Consider the following 21236-nt stretch of genomic DNA (forward strand, 5'->3'; position numbering starts at 1 on the left):
TGTACCTTTTTCCTGACCCCTAAAAAGTCTTGTTAGTGGGATTGTCCAAGTCACCAAAGAACATGAGGAAGCCTTAACAAATAAGACAGTATAGGTATACAGGCAGCCAGACTATGCATGCATCTGAAACAGGTGTCCAATGTATTTCATTCTAGACATGGTGAGCCAGTAGTCTAGCAGCTGTTGAGGGGAGAATCTATGTGTGGGCCAAATAGAGACAGAGCTAGATTTAGCTGAGGAAATAGACCATGATCTCTCCCTTGCAGAAAATACAAAGTGAACCCTGGGCTGGAGAAATGGCTCATCTAGTAAAGGGTTCAATCCTCAGGACGTACATAAAAGTGAAAGATGAGAATGTGAGAATTGATTCCACAGGTTGTCCCCTGACCTGCATACACATAATGAAAAGAAAAGTCCTTAAAAAAAAATAAATCTTTGAGTTTTAAAATCCAGTTTCTTGGATGTTACATTAAACTGTTGTAAAAGATCATCATAAGAGTACTATATAATTTAATATTTGTGGGCAGGAACACAAGTGAGACACTTGGTTAAGCATTTCCAACAAACCTGTCCTTGGTAGCGTGCTCACGTGACCAGGAGCCTGACATGAGTAGGATACTTACTCCTAATGCTCCTAATAAGTGTTGTCATCTGAAGATTGGCTCACCCCATTGGGTCTGCTCCACCTCTCTTTAATCTGGAGCTATTGTACAAAACAGGTCCCTGAGGCTGCTCCTGAATAGTAAGATCAGTTCCTATGTTCATGAAGAATAACCCAGCACAGACATAGTTCAGATGACAGGTGTCTGATTAGACTCTCTCCTCTTCTATTTGGGCAAAACTGGTGATAGACAGTGCAAATGATGGGCAGAGCCACTGATGGGCAAGCCAGTGAAGGACTGAGCCAGTAAGTCTGTGACAGACAGACCTGTGATGGGCAGAGCTGGGGACCAGTAGAGCTAGTGATAGTGAGGTAGAGAGCTAAGGAGCAGCCTGGGGGTAAGATCAGAAGTGTGTTTCTTGTAACTTTTAAGTAGAGGGAACAAAGTCTATGGATTTGAATTGGGAAATATAAGCTTAAGAATAGCTAAATGCCTCTTGTTATGAAACTAGAATACACAGTGACAAGATGGACAGTTTATAAAGAATTAAGCTTGTTTAAATATATGCACAACCGTTTTTTGCCTAATGAGATTCCAAATTTGTGGCCTAATTAAAAAAAACTAGAGAAAATTGGATTTTTCAAAATAACAAGAACACCCTTTGGATTTAATTTTCACAGCATGTGTGCTGTGGGCTGATAGGACTTCTGTAGAGCTGCTCAAGGTGGTTAGAAGCTTCCACAAATGGACACCTTTTCTTTGCCCACACATGCACATATAGCACAGACATTTCAAAGCAATTTTAATTTACTAGAGTTTGTTGACTATAAAGCTAAAATTAATAGCTTCATCTTGTGCATTCTAGTTTTTTGTTGTTTGTATGTTTGTTTTTTATTCTCTATATATGATAGGGGTGTCTGTGTGTGTGTGTGTGTCAGAGAAGAACATTGACTGTCTTCCTCTACCTCCCTGTGGCCTTGAGAAAAAGTCTCTAACTAAAGCAGAAACTCAACTTCTAAGCCGGGTTGAAGGCCTCACGCCCAGTGCCTCAAAGCCATATGCAGGTGTCTTCATGATGTTAGGGTCTCTCCTCAGCCCCATTTGTGTTTTCTAGTTTATCTGTAATGTCATTTGTGTAACTATATGATTTCATACTGTGCCAGGTGTGTTTATAATACACCAATATAGAAAACATCTCAGCTGGGCATGGTGGCATGTGCCTCTAATCCCATCACTTAGGAGATTGAGGCATGCGTATTACAACAGTTAGGTTGAAACCAGCCTAGTCTGGTATGAGATATGTTTCAAACAAAAACCACTTTTTTTTTTAAGTACCGCTTTTAATTTTTTTCTCTCTTTAATCACTTTTTAAAGAGGTTTATTTTTTCTCATTAATTTATTTATTCACTTTACATCTTGATTACAGCCACCGTGCTCCTTTCCTCCTGGTCCCATTCTCCTATCCCTCCTTCCTTTCACCTCAGAAAAGGAGAGCACCCCCAACACACCCCATCACATCAAGCCACATCAGGACAAAGCACATCTTCTTCCACTGGGACCAGACAAGGCAGCCCAGCTAGGGAAAGTGAGCCAAAAGCAGGCAACAGAATCCATGTCAGACAGCCCCTGCTCCAGTTGCAGGGGAACCCTCATGAAACCAGACTGCCTATCTGCTACATACGTGTAGGGGACCTAGGTCCAGTCCATGCATGTTCTTTGGTTGATGCTTCAGTCTCTTTGAGCTCCCATGGGCCTAGGTTAGTTGACTCTGTTGGTCTTCTTGTGAAGTTCTTGTCCCCTCCATGTCCCTCTAGTCTTCTCCCAACTTTTCCACAAGACTCCCTCAGCTCTGCCCAATGTTTGGCTGTGGGTCTCAGCATCTGTTTCAATCTGGTGCTGTGTGGAGCCTCTAAGGACAGTTATGCTAGGCTCCTGTCTGGAAGCATAGCAGAGTATCATTAATAGTGTCAGAGTTGGCTCTCTCCCATAGGGTGGGTCTCAAGTTGAGCCAATCATTGGTTGGCCATTCCCTCAATCTCTGCTCCTAAAAATATTTATTTGTGTAATATATATCTATATGTACATATATAGATATATGTATATATATGAGTGCTCTGTCTTCATGCACATCATAAGAGGATATCAGATCCCATTACAGATGGTTGTAAGCCGCTATGTAGCTGTTGGGACTTGAACTCACAACCTCTGGAAGAGTAATCAAGTGTTCCTAATCACTGAGCCATCTCTCTACCCCTCTTTAACTACATTTACAGTCATTTTTGAGGTCCATATTTGCTACCTCTTGGAGCCAACCCTAACTGTGTTTCTTTTGCTTTTCTTCTTCTAATTATGAGTTTTCCAATTTAATTTCATACTTTATGCAATTATTAACTGACTAGAAAAGTGGCTTATCAGTTAAGAGTACTTACTACTCTTGCAGAGGACCTGAGTTCTGCTCTCAGCACTTAGGTGATAGTTCACAACTACCTAAAACTCCAGCTTCAGGAGATCCAACAACTGCTTCTGGCATCTCTGGGCACCCACTCACACCTAACATACCCACACAAATGCAAATACCCACACAGAGACACATACACATAAGTAAAAACAATTTTTTAACGTTTTAACATTGGTTCTTGGTAAATTTCATGTCATGCACTCATCCCTCCCCTCATACCTGCCCTCCACCCTTGCAACCAACCCCAAAACAAAGAAAAAAATCTTGTTATGGAAGCTGTAGTCCCACAGTATACCCTTTTGTCCATGCTTCTTTGCAAATGTTCTTTGCAGGGACTCGGCCTGATATAAGGCCTCTGGCTTCTGCTACTCTATCAATACTGGAACATCACAGGGACTTCTCTTGGATATCCTGTTGTTGCCCTGTGTCATGGAGATCCTGTAGTTTTGAATCTGTAGGACTAGCCCCTTCATGTGCTCCAGTAGTTTATAGATGGGGTAGATTTTGGAGTGGGCCAATTCAAAGCCCTGGATCTAGCCTGAGAGGTATCTGAGCTGTTCAGTCCTCTGACTCTCTTGCTCTTAACCCCTTGGGGCCAGCTCACCAACAGTCCTCGCAACCAGGGCCAGCTCTACCCTGCTGCCCAGGTGAGATGCTGAGCCTGTTCTCCCAAATGTTGCAGCCAGCGAAGGACATGGCTAGTTCTCCCATGTTCATGACACCAGGGCCAGCTCTCCTGCATGCAGTAGGTGGGAAGGGATGAGGGTGGAAGAGGGCATCTTTTTCTCAACCTACACTGCCACATGACAGCTTTCCCCTCACACCCCTTGGACTCACATCCTTGGGTCCAACTCATCCATACCCCTATCACCAGTGTCAACTCTACTGTGCTGCCCAGGTGAGGTTCAGCACCTGCTCTCCTGAGTGCTGCAGCAGGGAAGGACAGAGCCATCTCTCTTGCTCTCATTATTCTGTTGGGGCCAGCTCTCCTGACCACAAGTGTTGATGGCAAAAGTAGGGGAGAGGATGTCTACCCAGCTGATGCTAGAAAATAAGAGGCAGGGCCAGCTCTCCCACACTCATGCCCTTGGTGCTTGCTCACCAGCAACCTCTACATTCTGGACCAGCTCTGCTCTGCTGCCCAGGTGAGGTGCAGGGCCCGCTCTCCTGAACGGTGGAGTAGATAAAGAATGGGACCAGCTCTCCTACTCTGGTGACTTTGAGGTCATCTCTTCTGCCTTTTGTAGGTGGCAAGGGTCAGGTGGGGGCTCATGTCACCATATAGCATATATGTGGTGGGGCCAGCTCTCCCTACCTCATCCTTCAGGGCTGGCTCACCTGCACTCCCGCCACCAGGGTAAGCTCCACGCTGCTGCTAGGCAAGATGCAGGGCCCACTCTCCTGAATGCTGTAGCTGGTGAGGGGCAGGGCCAGCTTTTTCTGCTCTTGTGACTCCAGTGCCAGGTCTTTCACCTGCTATAGGTGGTGAGGGAAAAGGGGAGATTGAGTACTGCCGCTAGCTAGGGATGGAGTCAGCTCTCCTGCTCTCACTCTTGGGCCAGCTCTCCCATGATGCTCAGGTGAGGGGAGGGGCCAGCTCTGTCCAGCTGTCACACATCAACATGTCCCTGGACCACAGCCCAGACCAGGAACATTCACCTAGCTTTTGTTGGTAATAGACTTCTGCTGTTACAAGGCCATGTACTCGGATATGGCCTATGGTGGCAGCACAGGCCAGGACCCTACCATGGTCCCAGGTGGCACTACCAGATACTCACATCAGACTGTTCCTCACTACCCACAAGTCTCTAGATCTTTCTCTATTGTGTCTAATATTGTCTTCTGTTTATTCACTTACTTGCTCCTCTTAGTGGTACCCAGAGTTTCTGAGTATCTGGGGTTGTCTCAGGAGTAGTCTCAGAAGTGCTATGACCCTCTCATGCATTATGGCACCGGGGAAGGGGTCATCTCAGGCATGGTTTACCCCCATCCCAGTCTGTGTACCATAGGACTGCCTGGGGCCCACAGTCCCAGGTGGGGCTCTTCTTTTCCTGCTTGTTCCTGCCCTGGGAACCAGTCCAGGTGATAGTCTGATGCTTGCCATTGGCAGGGAATGTTAGGCTTCTAATCATTCAGATGTTCACAGGTCAAAACACTGAGTGTAGACATAGCCTCTCAAGAAAAAGTAAGTGAAAAAAATTATGGTAGTTATTATATAATAGAATAAAGCCAGGTTCACAGTTTGCTGTGTAAGTAGACTACTGCCCTGACAGGAGACTGAGAGAGAATTCCCTATCAGGATTGGACTGTTGAAGAGTTGGTAGGCAGGATAAATGGTGAGCTTCAAGTTGCTGCTTGAAGACTGAGCACTGAGTTTTCTGTTTCTCACTCTCACTCAGTCCTCTTTCATTGAGTCAAGGTCTTACTAAGAGCCCAGGCTAGGCTTGAGCTTGCAGATGTCCTGAATCACCTTAAGTACTGGGAGAATAGGAGTGTGTGACCATGCCAGCAGCCCTCTGTTCTGGAGAAGGCTTTCAATGAACTAGTTAATAAGCCTATTACTCATAAATAAGGTCTAAAAGACCCAAAGGTCTGTAACATCTGTCTTAGAAGAGCTTCTGGGACATGGAGAATGGAGTGCTTTTCGTTGATGGCAGTGAATTGTGCTGACATGGTATAGGCCTGGGGTCTGAGTACTGCTAGGAACCACACAACTTCATCCTGCACCTGAGGGTGACAGTGAGGACTGTTTACAGAGACCACAGGCTCTGCCTTTGGCATCTCCAGATTTTGAAAGAGACCCAGGCTTGGGCTGGTGTCTCCCAGGGTCTCCAGTATTTGTTCCCAGCTCCAAAAGCTGATGTTGATCTGTTTCTGTGTGATATAGAAACATCCCTCTCTGGAATAGTTTAGACTTAGCAGCCAAGGTTCCTTCCTGGTTTTCCCATTTGTTTATTTCATACATATATAATATGCCAGGAAGATTCATTTTCTGAAGAGGCAGCCCTTTAAAAATGTGCTTTGTGTTCATTAAATGTCCTAACAAAATGTTCCTGTTCCTTGGTGTCTTACTCAAAGATCCAGAGTTAAAGTTCAAGGTTATCATTACTGGTATCAGCCTCTCCTTTCCACCGTAAAAGACTTGTTCTTTTTCTCTCATAGCAGTGCTGAGGGGTTCACAGGGCTGTGGCCTCAGGGTCTTGGGCCCAGCAGGTGAAGGAGACTGCCTGGAGGAAATGTTACAGTGTACTCTCCTGTGCTGTGATCTTAATGCAAGCTGATTGATGGGAGTGGCTAGGCAGAATGAAAGGTCTTCACAGGTCTCTTCAGGAAGTGTTTGCCAGACATATGGGCCCCCACATCTGTGGTTTCAATTTAAAAGTTAAAAGTAGAGCTTGGTGTGGTAGCACTCACCTGTAATCCCAGCACTCTGGGAGGCAGAGGCAGGCACATCTCTGTGAGTTCAAGGACAGCCAAGGTTACACAATCCTGTCTCAAAAAAATGAAAACAGAAACAAGCAAAAAGTTAAAAGTAAATGAAATAACATGAAGCAGAATAAGCAGAAGCTAAAAACATTTTACCTCTTGGTTTAGTTCAGTCTTCTCCATAATGTGCCTGGTAAGTGCCTGGAAGCTATCTTAAGAGCACAAGTTTTGACCTTGGTGCTGAGTCAAGACAGGCCTTTAAGCTGTTGAGCGTTTTAAGTCAAATTGTACTGCTAAGAGAATAAACTTCAAAATGTTTACAATCAAACCTCAGTGATTCTGTAGTTAGACTTCTTTATTTTGTTTTATTTTTTAATCAAGCTTTACATTTTTCTAATGGCTTAAGGAAGGAATCTATTTCTTTGCAATTGTTCTTCAAATCCTCTTTTGGGGCTTTTGGCAAATCTGATGGTGGCAACCAGCTAATTCCAAACTCATTCCCTGGTAGTAAATCAGCACTTGGCACTCCATGGTATTGGTTGACCTAGCTTTGACCTTGCAAAGCTAATCAGCAAAACAAACTAATTATTAAAACACATCTGTGCTGCTTAGAAATGGTCAGATTTGTTTTGAACTTGTGTCATAGATTTCAGTGAGACAGCTGGCAGATGTTGGAATAGGCTGCCGTAAGGAAAGTTTATGTTGGTGGGCAGAGTGGCACTCACAGACTCCTCTGCAGCTTGTGTTAGGTCTCCTCATCAGGATGACCATGCCATCCATCTGGATGAGAGCCTGATCCTTGTCTCTTCTCCTCCTGTGCCCCTTCATCTGTTCCCAAGCATCATTCCGAGGTACTGACCTGTCCTGAGAGCTGCAAGCATCAGGGTATGTAGTGAGCTGAACAGGTCGTTCTGTGTTCACAGCCATTACTGCAAGAGTCAGGTATTGAATTTATGCCATGGGTATTAGGTAGTACCATAGAATTGCTTAGAACTTGGTAGAATGTGATAGATAAGGGCACTGTCATTAGCTAATATGTCCTGTTTAGAGAGGCATGCTGTGAGGCACTTGATTCACATAAACAGACAAGAATGTATAGAAGTGATATGCCAAATACTAGTTGGTGTTGGGTGCTAGAAGGTTCTATAGTAGTATTTGTGTTTTCATGGCAGAGTGTGTTCTCAAATGCACTGTGCGTGGCAGCATTCTGAGAAACATTGATTGCAAAACAAAGGCAAGGGAAAAAGCTATTTGCTTTTTACTATATTTATCTAGTTTTACAAGAGGTCACAGAGCAACTGTAAAAGTCAGCTCTCTCCTTCCACCCTGAGGTTTCTGGAGATTGGACTCTGGTCATCAGGCTTCCCCAAAGGCACCTTTACCTATTGAGTTATCTCACCAGCCCAGAAAGGTTTATTTCTGTAAACTCATCAACCTCTATGGCCATAAAGGTTTCGTAGGTCACAGCAGAAGTGCATTCTTTGCATGTGTAAGAATACTTATTGGAGTCTTCATGTTGCCTCAGACTGCAGACAATGCAAGTACTTAACAGAATTTACGGTAAATCAATGTGATGAGAACATAGCAATGAAGCAAATAGGTGTGGTTGTAACATGCATGAGTCTCATGAGTGTAAAGTTCCCTTCAGAACAGAGGGAACACCAAGGAAGTTTCATTATATAAATTTCAGGCTAAATTACCATGATTTTTAACACCAAGGGACATAGTGGAAGGAGAATGGGAGAGAAGTTTCCTCTCAGGGAGTGTATGTATTTGGTCACTGTATGCTGTACATATATATGGAAATAGCCTCTGCTTTACCCCATTAATGTGTGCAGGTAATGTGTTAATTTTTAGGAAAGAAGGGAAGAAGTCTAGTGTGGCTAGAACATGTAGACCACATTGTTTACAGGGGTGGAGGGCTTTCTTAATCATCTCCTACATTGTGCTTTCCTCTTATCTCAATGGAAAGTGATTAAGATTCTCTGTCAGCCAAGGGTCAGAGTAGCACTAGGAAAGAGCTTTGCTGGAATATGGAGCTAAAGGGACTAGAGTGGATGTAGGCAGCCAGTGGGTAGCCCATTATCAAAGACAAGAAATGACCATGATTGACATGAACAATTTAAAAAGGAGGTGGTGGGAAAATGAACACATCCAGAAACTAACTAGAGATGAAACCAAGAGAATGAAATCAATAATGGGGTTGAAAGGAAGGTGGTATAAAGCTACAGAACCAAAAGGCATTCCTTATCCTATTCCTTATCTATTAGAGCGTCTTATTAAACTGTGCTTGCTTGTGGTCTTCAGAAGGAGCCAGGAGAGTGGTACTCTCCTGTGACCCCAACACTCCAGCACCCGCACTGTGCATTCTTCAAGCCCCTCACTTCATCTGCAGTTCCACCGTTAAAGCCATTCAGTTCATCTGTGCTTTTCCATTTTTCTCCTGGAAACACTATGAGGAATAAATTTTAATTGTTGAAAGGTTAGCTGTATTTCCTACATCCTGTTAACTCTACAGTGTGTGGTCTTTGACTAGAATGTTGGGATAAATAGCCCATAGCATTTAAATCACTGCCTACATATCATCAAAGAATTCAAAGGTCCACAAACCTGGTAGCTCTAAAGCAGAGAGGGACTTGTCAATGGAATCGTCAGGTTTGCAGACTAAAAAACTGATGCTCCTGGCTCTAGAGCCTTCAGACAGAACTATACTGTTAGAGGTATTGCAGCGTCATTTGTTCTGAGACAGACTATGTCAAGAGCTGTGCTGGGCTACTTGGACTGCAGATGGGATGGGGTTGGGTTGTCTAGGTGGGGCAGGGTCATACTGCAACTCAGCAATGTCAGATAGTCACACAGGCTCGAGTACAGTGTAAGGTTGGGGTATTTATTAAATAATCAATACTCGCAGGCTCTGTCTTGATGCTTTCAGAAGGCCACTCACTGCTCTGCCCTGTTCCACAGGCCACCTATGGCCGTTGTTGGGTTGTGATAAGTGAGTCTAACCAGGTGTTTTCCTCTTTGACAGAGGCACTTATGTCTGGAGTAATGGCCTTTGAGAAAATAATCTTACCATTCAAATTTTGACACGAACCATTGTGAATATTGGCCCTCAAATCTGACAATGCTGTTACATGCCTGATGTTTCCAGACATCTCATGTGAATGTGGGTGTTGATAGGAGCACTGGTCTTCATGGAAAGATGAGTCAAGAACTGAAAGATGAGGCAAGAATTGAAAACTAAGTTTCTGTTGCATAAACCAGATAAATCGCAGTGTAGTTTATAATGTTTACAGAAGTGAGTCAGTCCATCCTTCTCTCTTCAGAGGAGTTACAGTGATGTTGTGGTGCTCAGCAGACCTTCAGCCTTTGCTCACTTCATGCCTGTTTTCTCAGAACTTTTCATTTCACAAGTGGAGGTGATGCCACTAAACCCCTTTTGAGGCACTGTTTGATGTAACAAATGCACACATGTTTTGCCGTGCCTGGCATATGACAATGCTCAATTCGTGATCCAGTTGTTGCCTTACATTTCCCTGCTGTTCTTCAGACAGGATCTTGCTGTGTTGCTTACACTAGCCCCAGGATCGTTAAAAAGACGATCTGCTTGCCTCAACCCTTTGAGTGCTGAGGTCATTCTGTGCTATTTCATGCAGCTTATACTCTGTTTACAAAGACAGAATTGTTGATGTTTATTTCATTTTTAACACATTGATTTGTTTATAGGGATTTAGGCCTTTGTGGCCTCAGAGATAACATTTACTCCATTTGGATTAAATAGTTGTAAATAATTTGCCCTTAGTATAACAGGATCTAGTCTTCATAAGCAAAGGTATGTAAAGAAATTATAAATCCAGAATGGTGGCACACGCCTTTAATCGTAGCACTCACTAGAGGCAGAGGCAAATGCATCTCTGTGAGTTCAAGGCCAGCCTGTTCTACAGAGAGAGAGAGAGAAAGAGAGGAGAGAGAGTGTGTCAGCGCCACTCTTTTTCTGTTTGTAAGCATCTGCAACAGTCACATCCACTTCCTTTCTGTAATGCTCTGGGGTGCTGGAGATGATAATGGTGCTGATCCAGAGTCTGACTGTACATTCTGGCTGGCCTGCAAGCTGGCTTCATGAAATCCGCTTGCCTCAGCCTCCCAGACAGGGACCACAGGCAGGAGCTGAGATACTTGGCTTGCATTGGTTTTAATCTCATTCTTCTGCTTTGTCAGTCATAACATTGGAAACAGAATGTTTCCTACCACACATCGTATTTTCTGCCATTTGAGGAGCTATAACTGGATTGTGGGTCTATCATGTGGATAGTGTTTGGACAACATTGAAGAGCAACACAGAAAATGTAACAGTCATGAGAAACTGATGATGTAGGAGGGAGCAGTAGATAGAAACCTAGAGAAGCAGTGAGTGGTGAGACTAAAGGCAAAAACAGGCAGAGTATTGTTTCTGGGCAGTATTCTTTCAAACAAGCATGTGCTGAATACTGACACTCTGTATTGCTTCTTGTGCCACAAAGGAAAATGTAGCCTCTGTCACCTCAGGAGAAGTCACAAGCACCATGTTCTAGAATGGAAATTGATAATGGGCTCGTAAGGAATGCCACTCATGGCTGGCACATCCATGCTCATTGTCCTTATGCAAGACCTTAGTAATACTGCATGTATGATGTTTCCTGTGGTAACTATGTGTTATTGTTCTTTGGTCTAGATGTCAGGGAGTGTTTCTATGAATTAATTTTCATTGATATTGGTTTTAAATTTAAAGATATAAAGTTATATTAAAACAAAGCCTGGTTTCTTCTTCCCAAGTACTGGGAGGACCCGAGCCTCAGTTTATCAATGACAGCTAGGCCACAGTTAATGAGCCAAAGTAAAACTGCCATCACCCCTGAGCATGCCAGGCTGTGGTACATCATAGCGTCATAACTGCACACAGTTATTCAGCATTTCTCAGTGCTGAAGCTTAGGCAGCTGAGGGTACAGCTGAGCACAGAAGGAGGGGTCTCTGCTGTCTCTCAGCTGAACTAGCAGACTCTGAGCATGGTGAGTGTTTGTGCAGGGATCAGGGACAGTCAGTGGTGGATCATGGTCTACATCGTGGTTAGAGAAGGCTGTCAAGCAGAGACAGTAACTGTTGAGGAGTTAGTGTAGAAATGGTGATGTAGGCAGAAGGCCTTAAATAGGAAAAAGCAATACAATGACAAATCCGCCTCTTGTGTGGATTATAAACAGAAGACCCTCAGTCTGAAAACAACACAAAAGGAGGAGGTCTAATATTTTGTCTGCTAGAAAAAAAAAAAAAATATATATATATATACATACATAAATGTGTGTTATTGTTTCACTAGTCTATCAAAGACTCACAAGAAGAAAAATCAAAGAGGAACTAGGGATATGGGTCAGTTGGTAGAGTGCCTGCCCAGCATACAACGAGGCCAGGATTTCATTCTTAGGACTGCACAAACCACTTGGGAAGTGGAGACAGAAGAATCGGAAACCAAAGTCACCCTTAAATACATAGTGAATCTGAGGCCAGACTTGGGTACATGGGACCCTGTCACAAAGAGGCAGGGAAGAAAACAAGGATGATGGAGAGAGGGAAGAAAGAAGACCCAAAGAAGGAAGTTACACTTGGGGCTGATTCTGCCCTGCAAGCACTGTCACCCAGGAAGCAGCTGAGCAGCTTCATGTTGCCCATTTGGTAGCTTCCTGTCTTAGCAAATAGAAAGAGTACTTGTCTTCCTGAGGATTTGCAGTGGGGGATCCTAAGAGGCTGACATCAAGAACAGGAGAGAACAGAGACCAGAGAACTGCCAGGAATGCAGCCAGCCTCATAGCCCCTGAGTGACCAGGGGATCTGGATGCCCAGTAGTGCTTTACGATGAGATTGAGTTGCTAGTTCCCCAGGGAATATATGTAATAAATTTCCAAATCTTTCAAAAGATTACTGTTAGACACCTAAAATTATTTCTCTACTGACAAATTTTTTAAAGTTCAGTGTATAGAACATAATCTAAGACCAAGGTAGAAGACAACATGGGCCAAGAGCCAGGTGAAATAGGAGAGATAAAGTCAGCCCTAGCTGCCACAGGTATTAGTCCAATTAGACATTAGATTAGCTAAACTTGGCATGTTGAGGAGGAAAGAACTTGAAACATTTAAAAAAATAAGGTACCCAATGTGAAAAAGAACTTGACATTCTAAAGCTCCGTAAAATACGAGTTAGCAGCAGATCTTCATATGGCACTGTTAAAAGGATCTGTAAGCTGGGCTTCACACCAAAAGAAAATAACTCAGGACACACAAGGACAAGGATGAGAAATGTCCTTGCTACCATTCCAATTGCTATGATGAAATAACCCTGACACACACCCAAGGAAAGAAGTGTTTAGTGTGGCTCACAGTTCATGGTATCATTTTACAGCGGTTACTATATCAGTAACTAAAATGCAGGAAGAATGAGTGACATCCAGGAGAGCCAGGATAGAGAAAGCCAGAGATAGTGCACACCTCTAATCTCAGAGGATCCTTGGCTACATAGTGAGTTCAAGGCTATCCTGGGCTACAGGGACTCTGTCTTAAAGAATGTAGAAATAATAAAGTACAGATAAAACCTACAGGCATTGTGCTTAGAGAAGGAAGACAGCTGCAGTGTGGTATATTGTGTGAGTCCTTTCATGTAGGTGAGTCAGAGCAGGCAGACACAGGTGTGGGCTGGTGTAGAGAGAGATGAATTCTACAGACTCTGACTGCATTAAAGAACATGAGTCTACACTTATTTCAGTGGGTAGCTTTCATGCTATTTGAATTCTGTTGCAGCTAAAAGGGAAGAAGAAACCCTAGACCCATTCTCAAAGATAGCCACAACCCAAAGAGAATTTTAAAAACAGTCAATGGGGACTGTTCCTAAAGCCAGCAAGTAGACATCTCAGTGGCAGTGAGAAGACCCAGAAAGGAAATCCTAGCACTTCAGAGGCTAAATCAAGAGGATTGTGAGTCCCAGGTCACCAGGGTTACAAAGCCTAGGTCATTAAAATAAAATAAAATAAAATAAAATAAAACAAAAGGAGAGGTAGGAGGAAGATAAAAGGTACTCCAAAAAATTTCCTACCGTTGTATAATACTAAAAGAAAATAAACTAATCCTCACCCCAACAAACTCTTTTAAGAGTTAAACTGAAGTGTTATATGCAATGGCATATTTCACAACCTGGCCTATATACTGAATTCATGGCCAGCCCAAGATCTAGAAAGACCCTTTCTCAAACCCAAATCAAAAAACCAACAAAATAAATTTGAAAAAAATATTTTCAGAAAACCAAAAATAAATTCAAAAGAGAGAGCATCCATCCTAGGAAGCCTCTGCTGAAGCATATTCTAGTGGTAAAGTGATCTATGGAGGCTATGGGTGCAGCCAATGAGGGTGAAGAAAGCATCCAGGATGTCCACCCAGTGTGTGCCCAGCAGCCCAGTATGTGGTTCGCCTAAGAATCCTACTGTGTTGCTGAGAAACCTCACAGCATTCAATGGGTCTGCTGGCACAGGCTGGGAAAATTCTTTACAATAGTTCCCCATTTGAAGTCATTTCTTCTAAGGTTTCGGTCAACTTAGGGTAACAGAAAGAGAGGACAGCATAGAAGCCATTCTGAGAAGCATGTTCTTGTGCATCTTATAATAGCAGTATAAACAAACTCAGGGAAAACTAGCCAGACGCAGAGGGCCAAATGATTTATGATCCTATTTCTGTTGACATGTATGCTAGAGACGCTAGCCTGCACCCTTGGAAAGCACAGCAGTAGTGTCTTTCGGCACAAAGATGCTTAGAGCTGGCTCCATGTGCAAGAGCATCTGCTAGGATGGTGACATTTTGTTTTCTGAGATAGTCTCATTTGTAGGTATGACTGATCTGGGATTCACTTTGGGGAACAGTCTGGCCTCTGACTTACAGAGACCCACATGCCTCTGTCTCCCAGGTGCTAGGATTAAAGGTATGTGCTACCACACCTGGCTGTTTTCTGTTTCTTAATTTGAATATGAATTTCACAATTTAGCTGGTTTGAAAGCTCCCTGCATTATGGATTCAAGTGCATTTTCTGCATCCACATATTGCAGAAAGAGACTGTTAAGCCAAGCATGGTGACATAAGCCTGTAATCCCAGAATTTGTGAGATGGAGGTGGAAGGATCAGGAGTATAGTGGGATTGAGACAAGCCTGGGATATATGAGATTCTGTTTCCAAAGAACCAAATAGTAAAAATCATATCTATGTAAAACAATAATTTGTTTATAGTCCAGAAGCAATGTACAATTACATATGTTAAGATAACTGATTACAGATATTTGTGTTTAGGCAATTGTACATGACGTTAGACCTTGCTACTCAGAAGGCTAAAGCAGGAGTGCCTGAGCCCATTTTAGGTAACATAGCAAGATTTTTTCCCCCAAAGGCAAATTCTTCTTTAGCCACTGAAGAGATGATTTAATTTGCTCCTAAAATCATGTTAATTAGCAACTGGAAATCAGGAAAACATGATCTAAACCTGAAAAGGCTGTTATCTGGGGATAAGTTAGTATTATAGTGAGAAGGAAGTATTTTTAGGCATTTTGTGTGCCTTCCTGTCTCCCATGTTCAGTCCATTTCAAAACAAACCGCTCGGTCTGGTATTGCCCCTTGGGAGTTGCGCAGTACTTAGCATGCATTGTCCCCTAGAGGGACCACAACAGCAAACAGAGATACAAATTCACTCTTGGGATAAACCAGAAATTAATTGAAGAAGAAAGAGTCTATAACTTAAGGCATAGTTAGCTTTGGGAGGGAGCTGTAGCTCTCACATTTGCTGATTTCTGTGCCAGTCATCACGGTACCGGTGTCTGCTCAGCCACCATGTCGCCCGTTTGTATTTTCATGTGTTTGTGTATTATGATATAAGCTCTAACACCTCCCCCTGTGTTATCTGCTGCTTGCTTCAGACCCTTCATCTGTTGGCATTTAAATTTAGTGTTTGAGATTCTGAAAGAAATACTCCACAGCAGATGAATTGCGCTTTTGCTGCAGAGATCCTGCCGCATGGATTACAAGCTCTGTTTCTCTATGCTTGAATAAACTCCATCAAAAGCACATTATCCCCCACGTCTGTGGCCAGCTGCCTAATTGTATCTGCTGTAACCACATGCTGGTGGAACATGATACCGAAGAGGAACAGAAATGATGAATTACCCCCTGCAGGTGATAGTGATCATGATGATTTTTAATTTCCTTCTTCCTCGTACAGTCTAGACTGATTTCATTTCATTGGCTGCCATCTTCTATGCACACACACGGATGGCCCCTTTATAAAAAGACCCACTGCACTGACACACATGAAAAAGTCATTTGTTTAATTCTAAGTTATTATTCCTCAAATATATGAGTGTAAAATTAACTGTTTACTTTTCTGCAAAGTAAATAAGCAAAAATGTGGCGTAAAACAGATATTCTTTTAAATGATTCTGTTTGTCACTGCACCCTCTGAAACGTTGCTCTGATGCTCGGGAATATTCTGCACAGTAAGGCCACACACTGACTTTACTTCCCCAGTGCCTCCAATGTCAGAATCAAGAGTCTTGGCAATGTCAAGAGTGGTCACCTGGCCTAGAAATGACTAGCCAGCCTCTCTTTGCATACTGTCTGGTGTCATCAATTCCATCTCACTTTTTACTATGGTGATTATTGATGGCTGCCCATTCTCCCTCCTTAGCTAAAGTTTCTCTGACTGATAGAGCTTTGCAGATTAGCCAGCTATGTTGGTATAATGTTCTTTTGGAATGTATACAATTTACCCTTGTTCATTCAAATTCTGATTTCTCTCCCCCACTATCTGGTTTCAATCCGGACATTGCATTATGATGCTTTTTCTAAGCATCACCTTTCTCAAGTTTTTGTAAATATGCCACCATCTGTTCTCTATATTGTCAATGAAAACAACCAGCCACAATGCTGAGCAAGGGAGAATATAGGGTGGGACATCCTGGTCTAGAGTGGGAGGAAGAGGAAGAGGGCAGGAGAGGAGAGGAGGAGAATCCGGAGAAGAGGTGTTGGAACAACTGGAGAAATGAACCAGACCTAAGACTAAAAGCAAGTATAATGGGTGAAATCTGAATCAGAAACTATGCGGGTTTGGAGGTTTAGGATGGAGTAACTATTGCCCAGCATTGTGTTCTAGGTTAATTAAATAAATCCTTATCTCTGTGGTGATTTGGTTATACAGCTGTTTAGGAATAATCGCTGCTTAACTAAAAGATATATCAATTAAAGTAAATATTAATATACCACAACACAGCTACCTTGATTTTCAAGCCTTTTTCTCCCAAGCAGTCCCCAGTGCTGCCAATAAGACACCTAAGAAAAATGTGCTCTGTGCCTGCCTTCTAAGCTGCCTGATCTCCCTAAGTGCTCACCAAGCTCAGGTCCTGTCATTTACTGCTTTACCTAGAAGGCACTGTTTCCAGTTCTCTGTGGTGGTGGTTGATTCTTGTGTTTGAGTGACTTTCAAGGGGAGGATATAGGTTATTGAAATTAGCACTTGGAGCTAGGTGTACTGGTACGTGCCTTTAATCTCAGCACCTGAGAGGCAGAGGCAGGAGGATCTCTTTAAGTTTGAAACCAGCCTGTTTACAGAGTGAGTTCCAGGAGAGCCAGGGCTTTACAGAGAAACCCTATCTGGAAAAAAAGAGAGAAAGAAAGAAATTAGATTCAGAGGACCTAAGACAACCTGCCATGGTGATGGCCACAGGATGGTGAAACTGTAATTGGAAAGCAATTTCTGGGCAGAGCAGTTTTGTTCTCACAACCTGACAGTTGATTGAAAGCAGCACTCTGCCTAAATGGCTCTGCAGAAATACAAGCTCCAGTCAGTTCAGCTTCTACAACTGCATTTCAGGTTGAGTCCTTTCTTTCCATCTGTAGAGTCACTTATGTAGTAGTCCCTCCGAGTACCTGGAACCATGGACAGTACCCAAACCAACATATCCCATGTACTGTCCTTCATGTACATGCATGTCTCCAGAAAAGTAATGTGCATCCAAAGCACAATGAAAGAGCCACAGCAATAAAACAGGACAATTGTAATTCTATAGTAAAGTTAATTTAAATTTGTGATTATTTCTAGGATGTTTTATGTACTATTTTTTTAGACTACAGTTGACCTTGAGTAACTGAAATTAAAATGAATAGAGAAATAAATAAAACATGATGACAGATTACTAACTAGCCAATAAGAAGGGTGACTAAGGACATTCTAGATCTTGCTGTGTCTAAGAACAAAATACAGCCCCAGCTCTTGGGCTGGGTCAGGAGAAACGTGTGTTCAGGGCTAGCCTAAGCTACATAATGAGATCCTGTCTCAAACAGAAGCCCATAAACCACCCCTTTGGCTTTCCAGAGCCAGTGTGTTCTGTATTTTCAGTTCTGGGAGAGCTCATTAAAGAGCAGGCTTTCTCCTGGCACTGTTCACCTTCTGCTAAACCCCCTCATGTCTCTGTGGTCTCCATCTCCAAGTCCGACTGAGGAAGCAGAGATGGGTGCACTTTCCAGGAGTAGTCAGGAAGCTTCCAGTACTGATCACCAAAACAGCATAGTCCCCCCCCCCCCAACTCATCCGTATTTCTTTCACTGTTTGTATTGGGGGTTGGGCAGATTTACCTTCATCTTTGATTTCTAGTGAAAATTCATAGACGGTTGTTTGGGGCTAGAAGACAGTTCTAAGGTGCCTTTGTACTTTGAGATCTCTGTTCAGAGCAGCATTCTGTCATCATTGCCAGCTGTCCTGCCAGGTGATCAATTGACAGTCTGCTTTTATAAAAAGCAGAGTTAGAGAAATGGTTTCCTTTGTGATTTTTTTTCAATTGTATCACAGATTTGAGAAAAGTCTTTTTCAACTACACTTTCTCTTGCCTCTTTCTGCCCTCTCTTCATTGGAAAGTGCTATTACTATGGTGGTGTTAATCAAGGGAGAGGTGACTCCTTTCAGGTCAGTCAGTTCTTATTCCATAAGAAACAGTCATTGGCCCAGCCTTTGAAGGGAGCTGAGACAAGGGTGTAGTTGAAGTGTAGGTCTAGGTAATGTTACAGGCAAAAGAAGTAATGTTCCTAGTTACCAATTTCCCATAAGCTGTTGTTTCTGTTGGAAATATCACTATAGAAAAATACAGCAAACATGAATAATTCAAAGTTGTTACCTATTATTACCCCTGGTGAGCATGGTGGACACATGCAGACATGGTATATGTCTGCCACCTGGTAGTCTGTTGTGACTCTTTCCCCAGTCAGTGGTCTCCTAAGGAAAACCACTTCTCTGCCCATACACTGAACACCAAACGTCTGAGTTTTCCACCAACCTTCCCATTCCTAGACACCACCTGCATGTCCTGTGACTTCATTTCTGAGCTACTTGGTTTAGTGCAGATTCCACATGTTAAGGTCTCAGCTTGAATAACCCCTACATTTAAGAGATCATTCGCCAGCAGTGGATTCCCACATCACCTGTGCTTCTTTCGAGAAGGGCTGAAGAGCTCTACCCTCCTCAGTCTCAAGCAGTTTGCTTTTTCTAGTCTCATAATAGACACAGAGGAAGAGCTGGTGGAAAGGTCTGGAAGGTCCCAGCCCCAGGCCCAGAGCTGCCTTTCTCACACAGGTAGTGTGAGCCACTCTCCTGGAACATGGATGCATCTACCAGCCTCCTTCTTAATGATTTTTAATGAAGATCCTAGTGTGTGGACATGGTTGGTTAAATCTGTAGCCATCGTACTTGACTCCATCCCTGGTCCTCCCTCCCTTTCCAGAGGAAGATTGTACCTTGTATTGTATTTTCCATCTTTTCTAAATAAGCCAACGTTAAAAACAAACAACAAATAAGCAAGCAAACAAAAAACATGGTAATAAATAATTTGGATTTTTTTATCTGTTTTTAATCTCTAGTCTTTTTTTATGTTTTACTTTTTTTATATTCATTTCTTTTGGTGAATCATTAATATTACAAAGAGCAGTGATTTAATCAGTTATCCTAAAACTACATGAGGCTTGCTGCGTTTAAGAGTTGAAGGACTCAAAACGTATCTAAAAACATGGACTCAAGTTGTGTCTGCTCATCACCACCCAATAAATCTGTATTACATGCTGTGGACTAGTCACCAGTAATACAATGGTGACAGCATGGGAAGCACCCAGGAATGCACTCATGAGAACAGAGCTAGTTTTATCTGTGAAGGTGCCATAGGGATTTGAGAAGCTCATTGTAGCCTTGTGGCTCTCTGGGATAGTCCATGTCTGAAAACCTCTGCTTTGTGATTCTGTTTGGCAAAAAATATCAACAGCATTTTCCATTTCCTCTTGGTGTCTAAAATATAATGAACTTCAAGGTTAAGTATTGGATTTGCTTTGGACTCAGTGTGAATTAGCCCTCCAGGATCAATAAAATTCCACGTCCTTTGCAAAAGCAGCAGAGCACACAAATTGGCCTGATGGGGAATTTTCAATAATCAATGCCTAGTTTTTAGCACTTTGTAAGCTTAATTTAATGCCAGTTTTAAAAACAGATTAAGTCCACCTAATCCATTATGAAGGAAAAAAAAAATGGTAGTATTTAAATTTTAAACAGAGGTGGAATTGGGCTGCAGCGATATCTTGGTGGTTAACAGTATGTGCTAGTCTCACTAGGGACCCAGGTTTGGTTCCCAGCACCCACATTCAACAGCTCACAAGCCCCTGTAATTTTAGATGTGGGGGAGGTGTCGGTACCCTCTTCTGATTGCCACAGACGCCAGGCCCACATTGAAATGACTGGGGTAAGGCCATCCTGGTCTGACTCCACCTTGTTTGCTTAGACAGTTTTCAGCACTCTACTTTCTGCCCCCACAGTCACAGCCACCTTGGCAGCACATTTGAGACTTCCATGGTGTTTACTATGGTCCAAATATATTAACAAAAGTAATTGGCGAGATACGCCTAAAATAACTACGATCCTCTGCCAGGAATGAACTTTTCAGTTACTCTGATCCTCATTGAACTTTGATGTATCTGGGTGGTTTTTGTCTTTAGAAATGCTTGTGTCCCTGAGTTTGGACACCAAGGGACTTTTTAGAGGCTCAAGTGCACCTTGGTCTGACCACCAATAAAAAAGACTGAACACTTTCAATTGACTTCAGTAGCATGGTTTGTCAATAATTATCTCATGTGAATCATTGCCATATGGTGCCTGTACATATGTGCAATCACACATGCATATAAAGTAAAAATACATCAATTTTCAAAGGTGAAAAAAAATATATATATATATGAATGTGTTAATTTTTTTCTGGAAACTTTCTTGTACCAGTAACCTTTAGAGTTAATTTTAATGTTTTTCCTCATATATGTATGAATATTTTCATAAACACAGTTTTATGTGAGTACTATGACTTATACTCATACTTTTAGAAAAATTGGTTAACATTTTAAAACTGCATCTACTAATCCCATCACAAAATTATTGTAATTTGCTTTAAAGGTAGGTGAAGCAGATGAGAAGAAATCCAATGTATTGCATAAAAGAGTGCTTCTGTTGTATCTCAAATCAAAGGGGAGCCATGGTTTGAAGATCCAGGTTTTGTGAGTCACACTCTAGCATGCACTAGTGCTTTTGGCCTTTCCCAGCCTGCCCTTACTACAGCTGTCTGAAGTCTGAGGAGAGCTGAGGGCACAGGATGGCCGCCCTCACTGTCTGCCAGCATTCC

The 21236-nt window shown here is 42.6% G+C and overlaps 1 protein-coding gene and 1 pseudogene across 2 annotated transcripts in view; one reads left to right on the forward strand and one right to left on the reverse strand.

Moving 5' to 3' along the window:
* The window catches only part of Prmt3 (protein arginine methyltransferase 3), an 84892-nt gene that overhangs the window by 51651 nt on the left and 12005 nt on the right, over nucleotides 1-21236 (forward strand). The gene's annotated exons all lie outside the window — the stretch shown is intronic.
* Nucleotides 5176-5237, reverse strand: LOC129677748 (small nucleolar RNA SNORA17; annotated as a pseudogene).

The sequence above is a fragment of the Psammomys obesus genome, unplaced genomic scaffold, assembly GCF_907164565.1.
Source record: "Psammomys obesus unplaced genomic scaffold, mPsaObe1.curated_primary_1811, whole genome shotgun sequence".
Classification (NCBI taxonomy): Eukaryota; Metazoa; Chordata; class Mammalia; order Rodentia; family Muridae; genus Psammomys; species Psammomys obesus.